A 9,011-nucleotide genomic window follows, 5' to 3' on the forward strand; every position below is an offset into this window, starting at 1 on the left:
ATTCCCTGAGACGGGGCCGGCCCTTCGCTGGAATCAATTCCCCTGTCAGTCCAGCTAACCCCTGCCGAGTAGGCTGAGATCCGAGATGTGCTGGGTTCCTGCCAGCAGCTGTTCTCCAACCTGCCTGGGCTCGCTAACCTGGCTGTCCACCAGGTGGAGACAGGAGCCCACCCCCCGGTAAGATGCTCTCCGTTCCAGGTCACTGGTCAAAAAGCCCAAACTGGAGAGAGAGAGAGAGAGGTCAAGTACATGCTGGCTTTAAGGGTGATCCAGCTGTCTTCCAGCCCTTGGCCCTCTCCCATGGTGTTGATCCCCAAGAAGGATGGGTCAGTCTGGTTTTGTGTGGATTACCGGAGGCTTAATGCCGCCAGGCCAGAGGGGGGCGCCCGCCGATGGCCGGTTTTGCTAAAGATGCGTTCAGCTATTTTGGGTCTAATCCTCCGAGAAGAAACATAAAATTTTCATACTGTGACGTTCTGTACCTCCACCACTCAGGCAGACTTACCAGAGCCCCCAGATAGCCATGGCGGCAATGTTCCCCATTCTCCGGTTATTTTCTGTGGGTGTTGGGGATGTGTATTCCCCACCAGAGTGAAGTTCAGGGGAATCTGTTGAGGAGAGAGGGAAATAAGTAGTGTGAATACTAGGACAGGCTAAGGTGACAAAATAAACACAGGGTAATGGGAGGGGAGCCAAATCATCTTTTTCAGTAAATCTGTACACTAACAGCCACAGGTGCCGGCTTCCTCTGGATTCCAGGGGTACTCAACCCCCCCACTCTGCCCACGGCCTCACCCGCCCCCTTCCCCTAAGCTCCCACCCCCTCCCCGCCTCTTGCCACCCCCGCTGCTCCCCAGGTCCTGCCCTCACCCCTTCCCCAACCCCCGCCCTGCCTTTTCCCACCCCACCCCACCCCACCCCCTCCTCACCTCGTCTGACCCCCTTCTGTCCCCTCCTCCGAGTGTGCCTCATCCCTGCTCCTCTTTCTCCCTCCCAGCGCCTCCTGCACACCGTGGAACAGCTGATTGTGGCGGGTGGGAGGCGCTGGGAGGGAGGGGGAGGAATTGATCAGCTGGGCTGCTGGTGGATGGGAGGCACTGAGGAGGGAGGGCGGGAGCTGGCTGCCGGTGGGTGCTAAGCACCCACTAATTTTTTTTCAGTGGGTGCTCCAGCCCTGGAGCACCCACAGAGTTGGCGCCTATGATAACAGCAATTCAGGGGTGCTGGAACAATTTTTATAGTGGGGATGCTGAAAGCCATTGAACAAACTGTAAACCCCATATATGATGGAAACCATGTATTCGCTTGCTAATATTACTTCATTCTGGGCACCCCAGTGCCCCTAGTTCCAGCTCCCCTGCAGCATATATGCAAACAGGTAGTCTATTGCTTGAGGAAAGTTAGTTACAAACTGCTCAGAGCCTGCTGCAGAGGATCCGTGCAGGGATAGAGCCATCTGCATGGGACTCTTACTTGTGCTACAGGGAAGTGAGATGAGGTGCCATGGACTAAGATGCTTTTGCACATAGTTCTCTCTTGGGTTGTTCTTTGTACAGTTATGATCCAGGTGGGTGGCCTTTAGTGAGCATATATGCATTGGGCTGGGGCAGTGCTAGTATAGCTCTAGTGGGCATAGCTCACAATATTGGTGGCACAAAAATTACATTGTGTGGAAACACCTTGTGTTCTGTACAGAAACCAGAGCCTCATCTTTTTCTATGATGAAAGCTGGAGACAAGCCTGTCGCTATTTCCCCCTGCCTACCAATGGAAGGATAAAGGCGAGGTTAAGTGGGGATCTATTAGTAGCGTATTCCTCCCTTTTGATCCCCCTGAGGTTGGCTTTCCCACAGGAAGGCCTAAAATCATAGATGATAGAAATCGCCCAGTGGCTTCTTAAAGAAATTAATTGATTTTTTCCAGGTAGCACAGCTTAAAAACAGTGTGATGGAATGATTGTCGGGAGGTTCCCCTCTGCGCCATAGGGGTAATGAATTAGTTAGACTTTGAAGAAGAATTTGTATGGCTCCCACATGCTCTGTTACTGCCATGTACCACCAGAGAGGGGGATACGTTTTGGAGCTTGTGAACCAATCCGTTTATAATCCTTGACTTGTTTATACAGTCTATTTTTTCCCCTCTCATTTTAATGTAATTGTGTTTTGTCAATATAAGCTGTAGGTTTCCACTCCACCAAGGAATGAAAGAAGGCAGAGAGACTTGAGCAGGAAAGAACTACTACGACTGGTAGGCACAGCTACTGAAAAAAACCTGCACCGTAAGAAAGGATAGGCATTTGTTTTAAGCGTTAACTCCTTGTACATGCCTCTAAACCAGCAGGTCCCAAGTTGAGGTTTATGTATCGGTGGTGGCACATGGAGGACCTGATGGTGGTCTTCAGTGAGCAGGCAGATCTCACGTTCCTAGTACTGAAATTACTATAAACGTGTTCCTAGTACTACTTTTCTTTGTAAGCATTTGCTGTACCTGCCACGAAGGTGTTACCTGATCTCAAAGAGGTGAGGAAATGGTCCATAGAACAATTTTTGTAAGATTAGGCCCACATCAGAACTGTTTTAGAACCCCAGAGGAAAGACAAGCAAAGGCTTCTGCAGTGGCGCCATCTGTTGACTTTGAATGTACAGACGCTCTTATTAGCAACTCCATATTTTCGGTTGCATTATAAAAGGGATTGCCAGTGGGGAATATGTTCCTGTTTTTTCTCTAAAGGGAGATTGACAATCATTGTGAGAATTCACACACAATTTGTTTTTATACTATTGGAACATTTAATGTAGTGGCTGTTTGACTTCTTTTAAAACCTTTTAAATAAGAAATCTCCAGTTTTAGTGTCTGGCTTAAATTTGTCCTAGGCAGTGCTAGGGTTGAGTAGCAACTCTTCAGAATACTATCTACGTACCCAGATTTGGTAGCGAGGTAGGTCCTCACTAGGTCTGGTCTAATGGCTAGTTTTTGTTTTGTTTTTTGTTTTTCAAATACTTTTTAATTATTGGGTTTAGGGTAATTTTTAGTCATTATTCACATTACAACTGAAATTTTGACGCACTGTACTCATAAAACTGGTGGTTGTTGGTGGAACATGCAGTCCATGAGCACACAAGCTTGATTTTAGGCCAGTAGGGGGAGGGCAAAACGGGTAGCCCTCATAGGCGCCGACTCTAGTGGCGCTGGTAGGTGCTCAAGGCCCCTCTACCTCTAGCCCCGCCCTGCCCCGACTCCACCCCTGCCCCGCCTCTCCTATCCCCATTCCAACCCCTTCCCCAAATCCCTGGCCCCGCCGCTTCTCCACCTCCTCCCCTGAGCGCGCCACTTTCCTGCTCCTCCCTCCTCCGTCCCGGAGCTTGCTACAGCTGTTTGGTGGCGGCAAGTGCTGGGAGGTAGGCGGAGGAGCAGGGATGCGGCGCACTCGGGGGAGGAGGTGGAGGCAGCAGAGGAGGAGGTGAGGTGGGGCAGGGGGATTGGGAGGGGAGCTTGGCCAGAGGGGGGCCAGAGCACCCACTAATTTTTCCCCGTGGGTGCTCCAGCCCCGGAGCACCCACGGAGTCGGCGCCTATGGTAGCCCCATGTGCTTACAAACCTTAGCAGGAGGGATTGGGTACATGCAAGCTTGACTGATGTCATTTGTGAGGCAAGTGTACCCAAGTCTGACTGATGGAGGGGGTAAATTAGGCCCACACAAGTCTGAAAGGTGGTGGATAGGGAGGCTGAGTATATGGAAACCTGACTAATTGGGAGGAAGTTCACACGCACATCTCATTAGTGGGAGGGAGGGGCAAGCAATTTTGTATTGTGACAGCCTGAAGTCTTCCCCTTGGAATACCAATCTCTCTATCACCCCTTTTAATTGGCCCTTACCAAACCAGCCTATTTCATCACAATGAGCTACTGCACCATACACCCACAACTAAAAGTGCTCGGGGAAAAAATAATCTAGTAATGGGCAGAAATGCAAAAGCTGCAGAACTGAGGTTGTGGTTTGTGGTCTGTTGGAGTGGTAAAATTAATTACCATACCCAGGGCTGAGGAGAAGGGGGGGAAGCCGGTACAAATTAACAGGGCCCTGTGGTCCAGAAGGAGGCCCGGGGCCCAGCTTCCCCTCCCCCCTCTCGTCAGCCCAGTTTAGCCAGTCCGCCCTTGCTGGGGGGCCCGAAAAAAAATTTTCACCAGGGCCCGAACCCGCTCTCGGCAGCCCTGACCATACCTATTTTCCTATGGAATCACTTCTGAATCGGAGTTTATGTTTACAAGGTACTTCCACACGTGAACATAAGACTTGTGCACGTAACCTTAGCCAAATGTTGACAAGTCCTTTGCTGAACTGGAGTCTTAAGGCAGAACAAGATAAGATTTTTATTGGATCTTTGCTTTTTTAAATATAGAATGAATAAAAATCAGTACTGCGGTAGGCTGCTATTTTGTATAAATAAATATTTATACAATAAATATTATAAAATACATCTGAAAACGATAAATAAGAGCAATAAATAAATATTATCAATAAATAAAAGTAGATCAACACCAAAATACTGTTTTGAAATCCAGTAAAATGATCTGAAAATGTTTTCACAGTGCAAGAGGAGACTATATAGTAGCAATAGTTTATAATTCCAGTGCACTTAATTATACATGACCTAGAATTTGGGATGCTCTTGTTTGCTTTTTATGCTTGAAGCAAAACAGTCCTCCAGAAGCTCCATGAGCTTATGAGTCCATGTTCGGATCTTTGAATGGGACTGTCGTTCCAGGCAGCTTAAGAAGGAATTTGACACGAGATGTAGTAAATCTGTTCGAGGATTTCCTGGATGGCCACTTGGCAGTCTCTTTCTGCCAAGGCTTGAGAACCTTTTTGGGCCACATAAAGTCCATCTCTTCTTTCTGACTTTACAGGAAAATTACCCTTCTGTTTTGTTTGGAAGTTGACCTGGTTCACATCTGTTATGCTGAAGTGAAGCTTGCTATAGTTCAGAGGTGAGATTTCATTTTTAAGAGCAGCCCAAGGAAAATTCACAGCAAACAGCTAACATCAACGATTTGGAAATCATAAGGTTTTACTCCTTCGGTTCCAATAGTACATTGTCTTCTGGCATATTTTCAGCAATATCTTTTGTTTTACATTTTCTCATGTGAGTAAATCAATCTGGTAATGGCAAGTAGTATATGAATTGTGCAATTGGAATTCTGTAGGAGTCGGTCCCTTGTTTAATGCAAGACAGACTGATAAGAGTCTAGAAAGGAACTGCTTGTAGAATCAACTTAGAGACGAACCACTCCAGTGGAGGTGTAGTTTCATTCAGCTGTTTTCATAACATCATTACATGAAGCATCATGTGTTGAAATGAAAAAGGGGAATGGTTCAAACATGGAGAGTTTCAAATGCCAAATATAGACCATCTTTTTCTAACCAGATGTCAAACCATAAATCCTTACTGCACTTATGATCTTGCGACTTTTTTTTTTTTTTTACCAAAGTTGTTGAAATGTAAACAGAACAAAGAAAAGCAGAATAAGTAGCCTTGGCCAAGAGAATTAGATGGTGGGATAGAAGTGTGTGCACACAGACGGTCAATTTTCTGGTGTCCTGATTGGAATTTTCTCTTACTAGGCAGTTGTTAAAAGTGGGCTTGTTGCTGTTCTTTTCCCCAACTAAGATGTTGTAATGGGGTGGTTACCGGCTCCTTCCCTGAGGGGTTTAAAAAAGCCCTGGAGGAGGGCCTTGGAAGGGCAAGATGCCTGGGCTGATTGGGAGGAAGCAGGCTCAGCTGGGGCCACGACCCACTCAGGGCCAAGCTGGCCCTATAAAGGCTTGAGCCAGGAGCTCAAGCAGACAATCTCTCTCTGCGTTCAGAGAGAGAAGGGCCTGGCTGCAGGGAGCTTAACTAAGTGCCTAGAGTGGAGCAGGGCTGGGGAAAGGCCAAGGGAGCCGGGGAGCTCTGGCCTAGGAAAGCCCCAGGCTGCAGGCCTGGTAAGGCCTATTAGGTACTGGGTTGCAGGGGGCAGCCCCTGGGTAGGCAGAGGCAGCAGGTCTGAACCCCTTTGCCTGTGATGAGTGGCTGATACTGCAGTCTGCCCCAGTGAACGGGGGCTAGATGGAGACTGGGCAGTAGCCAAGACTGAGGCAAAGTGGGGATAGTGGGTGGGGGTTCCCCTGGGAGGGGGAGACCCTAAGACTGGGGGGGGGGGGTACTGCCAGGGGGCAGCACCCCAGGTAAAAGCATCGGGGTCCAGGGAGGGACACAGGGGCCAGAGTACAGGCGGATCACCGCCCTGCAGAGGGCGCTCCGGAGCTGGAACGAGCTAATTCTCGGAAGTCACCAGCAGGAGGCACCGCAGGGGTGAGTCCGCTCCTCTACAGATGCTTACTGGGCAAAGTTATATTTGGTATGGTTAATTATCAACGGATGATATTTTGTCATTAGTTATCAGTTATGATATTTGTATATTTTTCATATAGAATATTGTGTGTGTGGTAAGGAAGCACTAAACTATATGCTACTCTAAAACAGTTTTATTAACATGAGTTTGAAATAGCTGTATTGGTAAAATTCCTATGGGAGAAAGATTGGGCCCTATGTAATAAGAATTATAAAATTATGACCCATCTCTCTTCAGCTGTTTTATTCATAGAATATTATTTGAGTTTCTCTAGGAAAAAGTCTTTTTGTGAGTATGTCGAGAATTAGAAGACATCTGGATATTTCCGCACGGATGATCTCCCAGGCATACAGGCTGTATTGCTTTTCTCTCAGGAAATCGTCTATTGTCTGGAAGTATCTCTTCAGTTTCAGGCTAGTGAGCAGGAGGTTCTCATTTCCTGGGCAGGCTATCTCCTTTTCCATCTCAGCACTCAAACATGTCTCCAGCTTCTCAATCTGCTGGTGAAGTCCATTTTGGAATTCCTTTATGGAAGTCCCATTCCAGGGAGCTTGGGTGAGATTGTTGTTAAAGATATGGAAGCGCTCTTGGAGGATCTTGGATGGCTACCTTGTGTAACGATGCGGTTCTGGCGGGACCCAACTGAGACTGCCAATTCAGGACAAATTGCTCAAACAGGGCAGTTGCAGCCCTAGGCTGGGGTTTTTCCACCTCTAAGGCAAACCAAACCAGCCAGACAGTGAAGACTTTGGTCTCACCCCACTGGCTAACCACAAGTCACACAAGCAATTCCCTAAGACACTCCAGTTTCCCAGTATCCCCACCAGTGCCACTTGTTATGGGGACAAATGGTTATGAAAACCAATACCCCAATAAAAGAAAAAAGGTTCTCTCGATCCCAAAGGACCAAGCCCCAGATCCAGGTCAATATACAAATCAGATCTTGCCCATAAATCACGCTGTTGCCAATCCTTCAGAATCTAAAGGTTTATTTATAAAAGGAACAAGATATAGATGAGAGTTAGAATTGGTTAAATGGAATCAATTACATACTGTAATGGCAAAGTTCTTGGTTCAGGCTTGTAGAAGTGATGAAATAAACTGCAGGTTCAAAATCAAGTCTCAGGAACATCCCCAGCTGGGATGGGTCATTCAGTCCTTTGTTTAGAGCTTCAGTTTGTAGCAAAGTCCCTCCAGAGGTAAGAAGCAGGATTGAAGACAAGATAGAGGAGAGGCATCAGCTTTTTATAGTCTTTTCCAGGTGTAAGAACACCTCTTTTTCCTTACTGTGGAAAATTACAGCAAAATGGAGTCTGGAGTCACATGGGCCAGTCTCTGCATACTTTGCTGAGTTGCAAGGTGTATCTGCCTTCTCTCAATGTGTATAGCTGATGGTCCTTAATGGGCCATCAAGCAGGCTAGGCAGAGCTAAAACCAACTTGTCTGCGATGTCTCCCAGAAGCATAGCATAAGTTTGAAATACAGACAGTATAGAGCCAATATTCATAACTTCAACTACAAAATTGTTACACATGTATAGACAGCATAATCATAACCAGCGAACTATACCCTTGTCTAAGACACCTCATTTGACCCCCTTTATACAAGATTTGGTGCCACTACAGGACCTTGGTTGCAACCATATTCTATATGGTCCCTGATTATATCAATAACACCACACCTTGGTATTCTTTTGCTGGGACAGTCGGATCTCTGGGCTTGCAAGCTGTCCTTTCATTTAGGACATTGGACATTGGAAGGGAAAGTTTCCACCCATTTTCTCCAGACGCTCTAAACTCTCACTGTTCATTCTGGTTTGTAGAACATGAAGCCTGTTACAGTCCGGACATGAGATTTCAATGGAGAAGACCAGCATGAGGCAAAATTGCAGCAAACTCCTCCTGATCATGATGATGTCTTAGATTCCCTGTGTTTGTGCAGAATTTGAGCAACTGGTGCCTGTTCAAAGTCTTTCATAGAATTCTGTGTTTTAGACCCATGTCTCTGAATGTAAGTATTCTGTAGGAGAAGGTTTTTCTTTCCTTACTTTCTAGTTTTCTTTTCTTTTTACTTTCAGTTTCCTACTTTTTAGTTAAGGAAGTGAACATCCAATCAGAAGATCAAAACCAAAAAGAGTCCCTTTTTAAATATTAATAAAACCCTACATTTCTTTCCTTAGGTTCCCCCCTTCCCCATTAGATAAAGAAAATGTAAAGGGGAAGAAGAGTATGATGACTCACAGTTGTCATACAGTTACAGGTTAGAGTAGGGACCTGTCTGTCTACTCCCAGGTACCTGTAACTAGCATTGTTGGGTATGAATGTCTGTTACCTTAGGCCTGGTCTACACTAGGCGTTTATGTCGAATTTAGCGCCGTTACATCGAATTAACCCTGCACCCGTCCACACCACGAGGCTATTTAGTTCGACATAGTGGTCTCTTAAATTCGACTTCTGTACTCCTCCCCAACGAGGGGAGTAGCGCTAAATTCGACATGGCCATATCGAATTAGGCTTGGTGTGGATGGAAATCGACGCTAATAGCTCCGGGAGCTATCCCACAGTGCACCACTCTGTTGACGCTCTGGACAGCAGTCCGAGCTCGGATGTTCTGACCAGC

At 46.7% G+C, this 9,011-nt stretch overlaps 1 pseudogene; it reads right to left on the bottom strand.

Moving 5' to 3' along the window:
- Positions 1 to 6,634: 6,634 nt before the first annotated feature.
- LOC135879237 (interferon kappa-like) lies at positions 6,635 to 8,301 on the bottom strand (annotated as a pseudogene).
- Positions 8,302 to 9,011: the final 710 nt, after the last annotated feature.

Source organism: Emys orbicularis, chromosome 5 (assembly GCF_028017835.1).
Source record: "Emys orbicularis isolate rEmyOrb1 chromosome 5, rEmyOrb1.hap1, whole genome shotgun sequence".
NCBI classification, from domain to species: Eukaryota; Metazoa; Chordata; order Testudines; family Emydidae; genus Emys; species Emys orbicularis.